The following is an 8,878-nucleotide window of genomic DNA, read 5'->3' as shown; positions in this document are numbered from 1 at the left end:
CCCCCAGCTGGACCAGCCTAGTGAGTTCCGGCCCCGCCCAGATATCACCCCCGGCGGCCGAGGGGCACACCTGACCGTGTCCTCACCCGGTGACTCCCCCCACCGCCCCTAACATCCTCCTTCTGAGTCCTCCTGCCACTGTCCCTCCCATCATTTAGTTTTATGGCCTCAGATCCACCTGTTCTGCCTACGATTTTTGTTTTTTTTATATTAAAAATTAATTAATTAATTAATTTTTGGCTGCGTTGAGTCTTCGCTGCTGCGCGCGGGCTCTCTCTAGTTGTGGCAAGCGGGGGCTACTCTTGTTTGCGGTGCGCGGGCTTCTCATTGCGGTGGCTTCTCTTGTTGTGGAGCAGGGGCTCCAGGTACGCGGGCTTCAGTAGTTGCGGCACGTGGGCTCAGCAGTTGTGGCTCTAGAACACAGGCTCAGTAGTTGTGGTGCACGGGCTTAGTTGCTCCGCAGCATGCGGGACCTTCCCGGACCAGGGCTCGAATCCGTGTCCCCTGCATCGGCAGGTGGACTCTCAACCACTGCGCCACCAGGGAAGCCCCCTGCCTACAATTTAATTTCAGACTTTGTTGACATTTTTGCCTGCCTCACAGAGCTGGGAAGTGGAGCACAGGGTGGGAATGGAGGGGGTTGGGATTTGAACCAAGGCCTCCTGGCCTCGGGATGTGTAGCCAGACCAAACACCAGGCCCTGGGGTCCAGCCTTTGGGGGCCAGAGGAACCCCCTGCCTAAAGCCAGAGAGAGCCGAGAGACTTCCTGACTCTCTCTGGGGGAGGCTCGCCTGGCCAATGCCAGGCGGAGCCTCCCTGGAAAGGGGCTGGTGCCAGGGCCAAGAGTGGGGGACCCTAGGGACTCCCCCACCTCAGGCTTGACCTGAGGACCAGCATGGGGGTTGAGGTGGGGCCGTCTGCGCCCCCAGCCCTGGTCTCTGCCCGCGTCGGACCCCTAGCGCGTTGCTCAGCCTGGCCTGGTGGGTGAGGGAGCTGCCAGCCCACTGGAAAATGCACTCCCTGGGGCCTCAGGCTGTGAGCCAAGGGGCACCTGGCGGCTCAAGAGGAGGCCCCCAACACCGCCCCAGCCTGGGATGGGTGAGAAACGAACCACACGTGCGATGTGGGACCGGGATGGCGCTTGGGTACGAGGAGGGGCGCCCTGGTGTCTCCTGATGTCGTCCCCGGTGGCCGGGGCCCAAGGAGGGTTCCCATTCCCCTCTGAGCCTCATAAAAACTTCCAGAAAGAGGGAGACAGAGAGGTAGTCAGCTGCCAGGCATCATCTCAGTTGGAGGTGGCGACCACACTGTACCTACTGGCCCTGCCCCAGCCTGCAAGGAAACCCTGGCCTGGCCCCCTGAGGGCCCCGTCTGCCTCCCAAGATCCTGGCTTGTAGCCAGCCCGTTGGGAGGGCCCCAGGTGTGAGGTGTGTGTGGCAGGGGAGCCATGGGTCCGGGGAGGCTGGCTCAGGCCCGGGCTCACTGGTGGGCTTGGCACTGCAGCCGCCCACCTCACCCACCAGTGCCCCCACCCCCCATCCTGGGGCCTGGCTCCAGTCAAAAGCATCACAGGGGTCCCCGGGTGTCCGCTGAGGCTCAGAGAGTGCCTGGACTTCACCTCTGCGCCCAACTCAGTCTCCCTTGGCAGAGCAGCAATTTCCCCCACCCCAGAAGGTTCTGGGATGTCCAGGAAGGCCTCATTTAACATCAGAATCCACCTGCAGCCCCTAAGTGGCGGAGCTGGGCTGCCATCTGGCCTCAGACCTCTTGACTCCAGGAGCTTTGGAGTCTCTCTGGCCGGCAGCTGTGTGACCTTGGGTGAGTGGTGTAGCCTCTCTGGGCCTCAGTCGTGTCACCTGCAAAACGGAGCCCATGCCGGTATCCTCTTCAGGTGATTATCCTCCCACACCTTCTCTGCAAGGCGGGATTGTGGGCAGGGGCTGGAAACTCACATGCCTGGGCCTCAGTTTCCCCTCTGATGGTATTTTAAAGGATATGGCTTCTCCCTGCCCGGCGTCATGGTGCATGGGGCTGCTGTGTACAGAGGGGAGCGTGGGAACTCAAGGTGACAGAAACCTGGCATCCCTGTGCTGCCCGCCCCCAGCCTCTCTTCACCTGGGCCCCCTGGCACGTTGGGGTCTGCCTTCCCCAGCACCCCAGCCCGGCCGGGTTCGTGGGGCTTAAATTTCAGCCTGTGGTGGGTTGCGGAGGTGCGGGCCGGACACGCTTCATTTTCCAATTTCTGGAAATGAAAGCTGTATGGCCACCTATTGTAGAGCGGAAAAAAAGCCTGTTGCAAAACCGTGTGAGAAAAAAACAATAGCGCCTAGGTGCACTGCTGCTGCCGAGACAGAGAATTCCAGGGGCTACGCGGGCCGGGGAACAAAGGGCCTTTTCTCTCTCCCTGGAAAGTCTGGTGGAGTGTGTGTGGCAGTTTCGGAGTCAGAAAAGCCAATGAAGGTATTTTGCAAGAAAGAAAACGGTTCGGAGAAGATCTGTCGGGACAAGGAGCCAGAAGAGCATACATTTTGTTGGTTTGTTGTCAGAGGATGTTTTCCAATTTTCTAAGACACCTGTCCCTCCACTGGCAAAACACTGAGCCAGGAATGCTGGCAACCTGGGCACCGGGCCCGGCCCTGCAGGAAGCATATGGAGATGCCATGTGGGGAAGGTGTACCCAGAATTCCCCCACCCCCCTGCCCCCACCACTACTGGCGGTCTCCAGAGAGCAGCAATTTCTCCCAGTGCAGGCTCGCCAAATGTCCCGGAAGTCCTCATTTACAGTTGGAATCCCACCTGCAGCCACTTGGGTCTCAAAAGACCAGCTGCAGCCCCTGGCCCAGCCCCTCGGCCTGCAGGGTGACAGTTCCGGGGATTGACCTCAGAATGAGGGGAGAGCCAGACAAGAGAATGTCAGGCCACATCGGGCTCATCCTCTGCTCCGGACCTTCTCACGGCCCCCACCGATTCCCGAGGCAGAGCCCACAGGTTCTGCTGCATCTCCCCCAACCCGTGTCCTCGCTGTTCATGCCCCAGGACCTTTGCACGTGCTCTTCCCGCTGCCTGGAACTCCCTCCACCCTGACAGCCACCTGGTTCCCTCAAATAACTCCCTCTCAAATCACTTTATTGCTAACTGCCCTCTGCCAGCACTCCCCGTCCCCTTTCCCGCTTTATTTTTCTCCACAACAATGACTACCATTTAACTGGACCATGTATTTGACTTATTTCTGTGATTTACTGTCTCTTGCCTCTCTCCCCAACCAGGATGTCAGCTCCATGAGGGATCCTGGTCTGCTTTGTTCCCTGCGGAGCCCCAAGCACCCTGAACAGTGCCTGACATACAGGACAGCCTTAATAAACACGCCTCGAATGAACAAATGAATGAACAGTATTAAGCACAGTGGAAAAACTCTCCTGTTTCCTGGCTTGTCATTGCCGTACCCAAGACTGGGAGTCCTGTGGAGGCAAGGCCTGGGTCTCCAGCAGGACTTGGCACTCAGTAAATAGGTGCTGAACGAATGACGGCGCTGGGAGTCCCCACAGCCAGAAGCTTGGACTCTTACTCGGAGAACTGTAAACAAAGACTCCGGGGGACGCTGGACTGTAGAGCAGGAGTGACTCTTGTCCACCCTTCTCCCTGCGCCCACCCACGACTGCCCCTGGCCACGGGCTGTCTCCAAGGGGCCTACAGGTGAGGTGGTCCTGACCCTGGGCAACACGCGGCGGGCGACATGGGGCTCGGAGGGAGCCGTAAGGCAGGCACAGGCAGGCAGCGGGCGGGAGAGGAATGCTCTGGCCGACAGGAATGAATAAACAGGCTCCTTGGATGTCAGAGGTTGGGGGGTGGGGGACGCCTTGAACCTCATGCTTGGCTGAGGATGTTTGGACAAGGCAGGCAGCCAGGTGGTGTCATCAAGGCTAAAATTAGCCTCCGATTCCCGCTTAACCCCTCCCTCCTGGGCCGGGAGGCCGGGGCAGGCCATCACTTCAGTGAGCACTAGCTTTGTGCCAGGCCAAGCTCCTCTGTTACATGAATGCATTGAATCCTCTCAATGACCCCGACAGTTGGTACTATTATTAGCAGTATTGTTATCAATCCCCATTTTACAGGTGAAGAAACTGAGGCACCGAGAGAACACTTGGCGTTCTCAAAACCCGCATGGGGCAGGGCTGGGATTCGAACCTGGGCTCCGGGGACGGGGCTCTCACCATCGGAGCCTTGCTGAAGGCTGGGGGACACAACAGAGACCCCACGCAGTGGGTACTTGGGGGTGGTGGACACACGCCCCCCCCCCTTTTCCTCTCCCCCAGGGACCTCTTCAGAGCCACAATTTCAGCATCCAAATTCAAATATGTCCACTGCAGTTGGCAGCTAGATGCGGCCTCAACTTCCCCCATCCACACCTGGGCCCTGATCCCAGGCCCCCCCGGAGCCCCAGGTCCAGTACCTCAGAGGGAGACACACCTGACAGGGAGGCCCCCAGGGTCCTGTGGGGCCGGGGTCCCTCTGATGGGTCAGTGTGGATCAGCATCCGGGTGTTTGCCCATAACGCAGGAAGGCCAGCCGAGGCCTGCTGTTCACCCAGGCAGGGTCAGAAAAGGGCTGCCAGAGAGAATCCAGCTGAATCTGAACTTCAGGTAGAAAATTAATCATGTTTTAGTGTAAATATATCCCACGTATTGCGTGGTTCATTGCTTATTGGGAGTTCAAACTTCACCGGCCGTCTGTATTTTTATTTGCTTAATCTGACAACTTTAGCTCGCCAACACATGCAGGCAGGCTAAGAAGAGGTTAGATAAGCCACAGGAGGCGCTGGGTGGTGAAGGGGACTCCTGCCCAGCTCCTCAGGGCTGGAGTAGAGGGAGGAGGTGTGGGAGGAGCTTCGGGGCCTGTCTTCCCCACCCCCACCCCTCCAGGTCCTGCCTGCTCCGCCCATTATTCATTTTTAGTGATGGTCACTGGGGCAGAGTGTGGGCAGGGAACACCTGGGCCTGAGGCTCCCGCAGCTGGCGGCCTCACTAATGGGGACTAGACGGTGAGTGAGGGCGGGGTGTGTGTGTGTGTGGGGGTCCCTGCCCACCAGGGGTCCAGCCTGGGGCAGGAAGTGTCCAATTAGGGGCAGGGGCAGGAAGCAGACCCCCACTGCACCCTGCCATTTCCTTTTGCATTGAGATGGGAGACCAGGGACTGCATCTCTGGATGCTTTTACCTGATTCCACCACCACCCGGGCCAGGTCCTCCTGGGACCCCCGAGTTCCAGATGCTCAGGGGTGGGGCGGAGGGGGTGCTGCTCTGGCCCTCCTGGCTTCCTCCCACCCTCTGGTTCTCCACGTGCCTGCCTGGCCCAGTGTGGCACCCATGGGGATTACTGAATCCTCACAGCCAAGCTACGCTGCGGAGTGGCAACCGAGGCCGGGAGAAGGGGCTGATTGGCCACCAGTGGCAGAGCTGGGACTGGAACCTAGGACCTTCTCCCACCAGAGTCGGTGCTCTTGGCCACGTCCCTTTCTCTCTTACTTCTGAGCCATCTTCCATGCTGTTCCTCTGGCCTGGGTCACTCTTTTGCCCTTCTCCTGGAAAGCTCCTATACATGCTTCAGCACCCCTTTCTCCCTGGACACCCAGGCCAGGTCAGGTGCCTCCTCTGGGTCCCCCCTGCCCTGTACCTGTGCAACCACATTACAGCCCTGGTCAGCACAAGCTATAACTGCCTGCTCACGAGTCCATATCCACCACTGGACTGTGAGCCTTGGGAGGGTAGACTGGGTCTGTCTTGGTCATTGCTACGTCCCTAGTGCCCAGCACAGGGCCTGGGACACTGCAGGTAGAAGTGCTCTGGGAGTTAGTCACAGGGCCTTGGCTCTACCCCCATTTGCTGTGTGACCCTGGGCAAACAGCTATCCTTCTCTGAGCCTTGGTTTCCCCATCTGCAAAATGAGGCACTAGCACCTCCTTCCTAGCCTGAATCGTACAAGAGATATTGGAACCATGCTTGGCTCCCAACAGGAGGCTCAACAAAGGTTTATCTAAACATTTAGGCAAATTAAAACCACAACGAGGGGGCTTCCCTCATGGCGCAGTGGTGAAGAATCCGCCTGCCCATGCAGGGGACACGGGTTCAAGCCCTGGTCCGGGAAGATCCCATGTGCTGCAGAGCAACTAAGCCTGTGCGCCACAACTACTGAGCCTGCACTCTAGAACCCGAAAGCCACAACTACTGAGCCCACACGCCACAACTACTGAAGCCCGTCTGCCTAGAGCCCGTGCTCCGCAACAAGAGAAGCCACTGCAATGAAAAGCCCGTGCACCACAATGAAGAGTAGCCCCCACTCTCCCCAACTAGAGAAACCCCGCGTGCAGCAACGAAGGCCCAACGCAGCCAAAAATAAATAAATGAAATAAATAAATTTTAAAAAAACAAACCGCAATGAGGTACAACTACACACCCACTGAAATGCCCCAAATCTGGAACACTGACAACATCAAATGCTGGCAAGGATGTGGAGCAACAAAACTCAGGTTCATTGCTGCTGGGGTGCGAAATGGTCCTGCCACTCTGGAAGGCAGTTTGGCGGCTTCTTGCAAAATGAAACGTACTCTGACCATAGGACCCAGCACTCACCCTCCTTGGAATTCACCCAAAGGAGTGGAAAACTGACGTCCACACAGAAACCCGCACGTGAATATGTATGGCGGGTCTATTCATAATTGCCAAAACTTGGAAGCAACTCAGATGTCCTTCAGCAGGTACACGGATAAACAAAGTGTGGCACATCCAGACAACGGGAATGTTATTCAGTGCTAAAAAGAAATGAGCTATCAGGCCACGACAAGTCGTGGAGGAAGCTTAAGTGCGTGTTATTAAGTGAAAGAAGCTGATCTGAAAAGGCTACAGACTTTGATTCCAACTACAGGACATTCTGGAAAAGGCGAAACTACAGAGACAGGAAAGGGATCAGTGGCGGCCAGGGGTGGCCGAAGGAGGGCTGAGTAGCCGGAGCACAGAGGATTTTTCGGGCAGTGAAACTACCGTGCATGATGATACAATGGTGGATACCTGTCATCACACATCTGTCCAAACCCATAGAATGTACAACACCAAGTGTGAGCCCATATCCCAATGTTCACAGCAGCACTGTTTACAGCAGCCAAGACACGGGAGCAACGTAAATGTCCATCGACAGGTACACGGATAAAGAAGATACGGTACATACATATATACAGTGGAATACTGCTCAGCCATAAAAAAAAAGAACGAAATGATGCCATCTGCAGCAACATGGATGCACCTAGAGATGACCCTACTCAGTGAAGCATGTCAGACAGAGAAAGACAAACACTATATGATATCATTTATATGTGGAATCTAAAAAAATGATACAAATGAACTTACTGACAAAAGAGAAATGGATTCACAGACATGGAAAACAAACTTACGGTTACCAAAGGGAGAAGGGGAAGAGAGAGAAATTAGGAGTTTGGGATTAACAGATACACACTACTAAATATAAAATAGGTAAACAACAAGGTCCTACTGTATAGCGCAGGGAACTATACTCAGTACCTTGTAATAAGCTATAAGGGAAAAGAATATGAAAAAGAATATATACGTATAACTGAATCACTTTGCTGCACACTGAAACTAACACAACGTTGTAGATCAACTGTACTTCAACAGAAAAAAATCGTATCTTTAGATAACCAAAGAAAAAGAGTGAACCCTGATGCCAACTATGGACTTCAGCTTATAACAATGTGCCAGTATTAGTTCATCAAATGTGACAAATGGAGCACGCTACTATGAGATGGTAATAATAGGGGAGGCGGTGCGTGCCCGCTGCGGGAGCAAGGTGCTATATGAGAACTCTGCGCTTTCTGCTCAATTTTCCTATAAGCCTAAAACTGCTCTAAAAATATCAAGTTTATTACTGAAAAAAAACTTTCAGGGACTTCCCTGGTGGTCCTGGTTAAGACCCCGTGCTTCCACTGACGAGGTCATGGGTTCGATCCCCGGTTGGGGAAGTTCTGCATGCCACAGGGTACGGCCAAAAAAAAAAAAAAAAATTTTTCAGGAAGGGTGTGAGTATATTGACCCACACGCACAACGACGTTCATTACAGGTTTTGCATCGCTGTTTATACCAGGGAATGTGCTTTAATGCAGATAACAAACAATTCAGCCACAGGAGGGAATATTACACAGCCGTGAAAAGGCCAGAGACACTTCTAAATGGAAAGAAATCTGGGACCTATTGTTGGGAGGAAATCGGATGGGCTGCAAAACAGCAAGGACTGACAGTGTGATGGTTTCTGTGAGGGGAAAGGAAAAATACACAGATGCGCTTGTTTGGGTGAGAAACGCTGTGGGAAGGAGAAACAAGAAACTGGCCGGCAGGCTCTGCGGAGGCTGGGTGGCTGGTGTCTTTCCTGAACACCCTTTGGTATATTTTATACTGTGTGGCCGGAGTCTGTTTTACCGATTGAAAAAAAAAATAAACTTGCAAAATACATTTTAAAAAGACTTCTATGGGGACTTCTCTGGCGGTCCAGTGGTTAAGACTCCACACTTCCATTGCAGGGGGCATGGGTTTGATCCCCGGTCAGGGAACTAAGATCCCACATGCTGAAAGGCACGGCCAAAAAGTTAAAAAAAAAAAAAAAAAAAAAAGGCTGCTGTGAAAAAAAAAAAAAAGGGCAAAATAAAAGCATTTGGATGGACTTTAAAAGAAGGTGGGTTCGTGGGGGGAATTTTAGGCCAGGCCATGGGTTTGCCTGCAGCCGCTCCGCTTGAGCTGAAAGCCTCCCTCGGCTCCCGGAGCCTGGCCACCCCCGGCTCACACCTTTGTTGCTCTGCATCCGGAGTGTTCAGAGCCTGCG

General features: G+C 54.6%; 1 protein-coding gene across 1 annotated transcript in view; it reads right to left on the bottom strand.

Annotated features, from left to right (window-relative positions):
* NDUFA11 (NADH:ubiquinone oxidoreductase subunit A11) overlaps positions 1–8,878 on the bottom strand; it is a 55,502-nt gene that overhangs the window by 35,085 nt on the left and 11,539 nt on the right. The window lies entirely within an intron of this gene.

This window comes from Delphinapterus leucas, unplaced genomic scaffold, assembly GCF_059928025.1.
Source record: "Delphinapterus leucas isolate spDelLeu-1000000601 "Yukka" unplaced genomic scaffold, BTC_Dleu_Yukka2 spDelLeu_asBTCV2_sq25, whole genome shotgun sequence".
Taxonomy (NCBI): domain Eukaryota; kingdom Metazoa; phylum Chordata; class Mammalia; order Artiodactyla; family Monodontidae; genus Delphinapterus; species Delphinapterus leucas.
The sequence above is the reverse complement of the archived record's forward strand: the minus strand, read 5'-3'. Positions and strand labels throughout refer to the sequence as shown.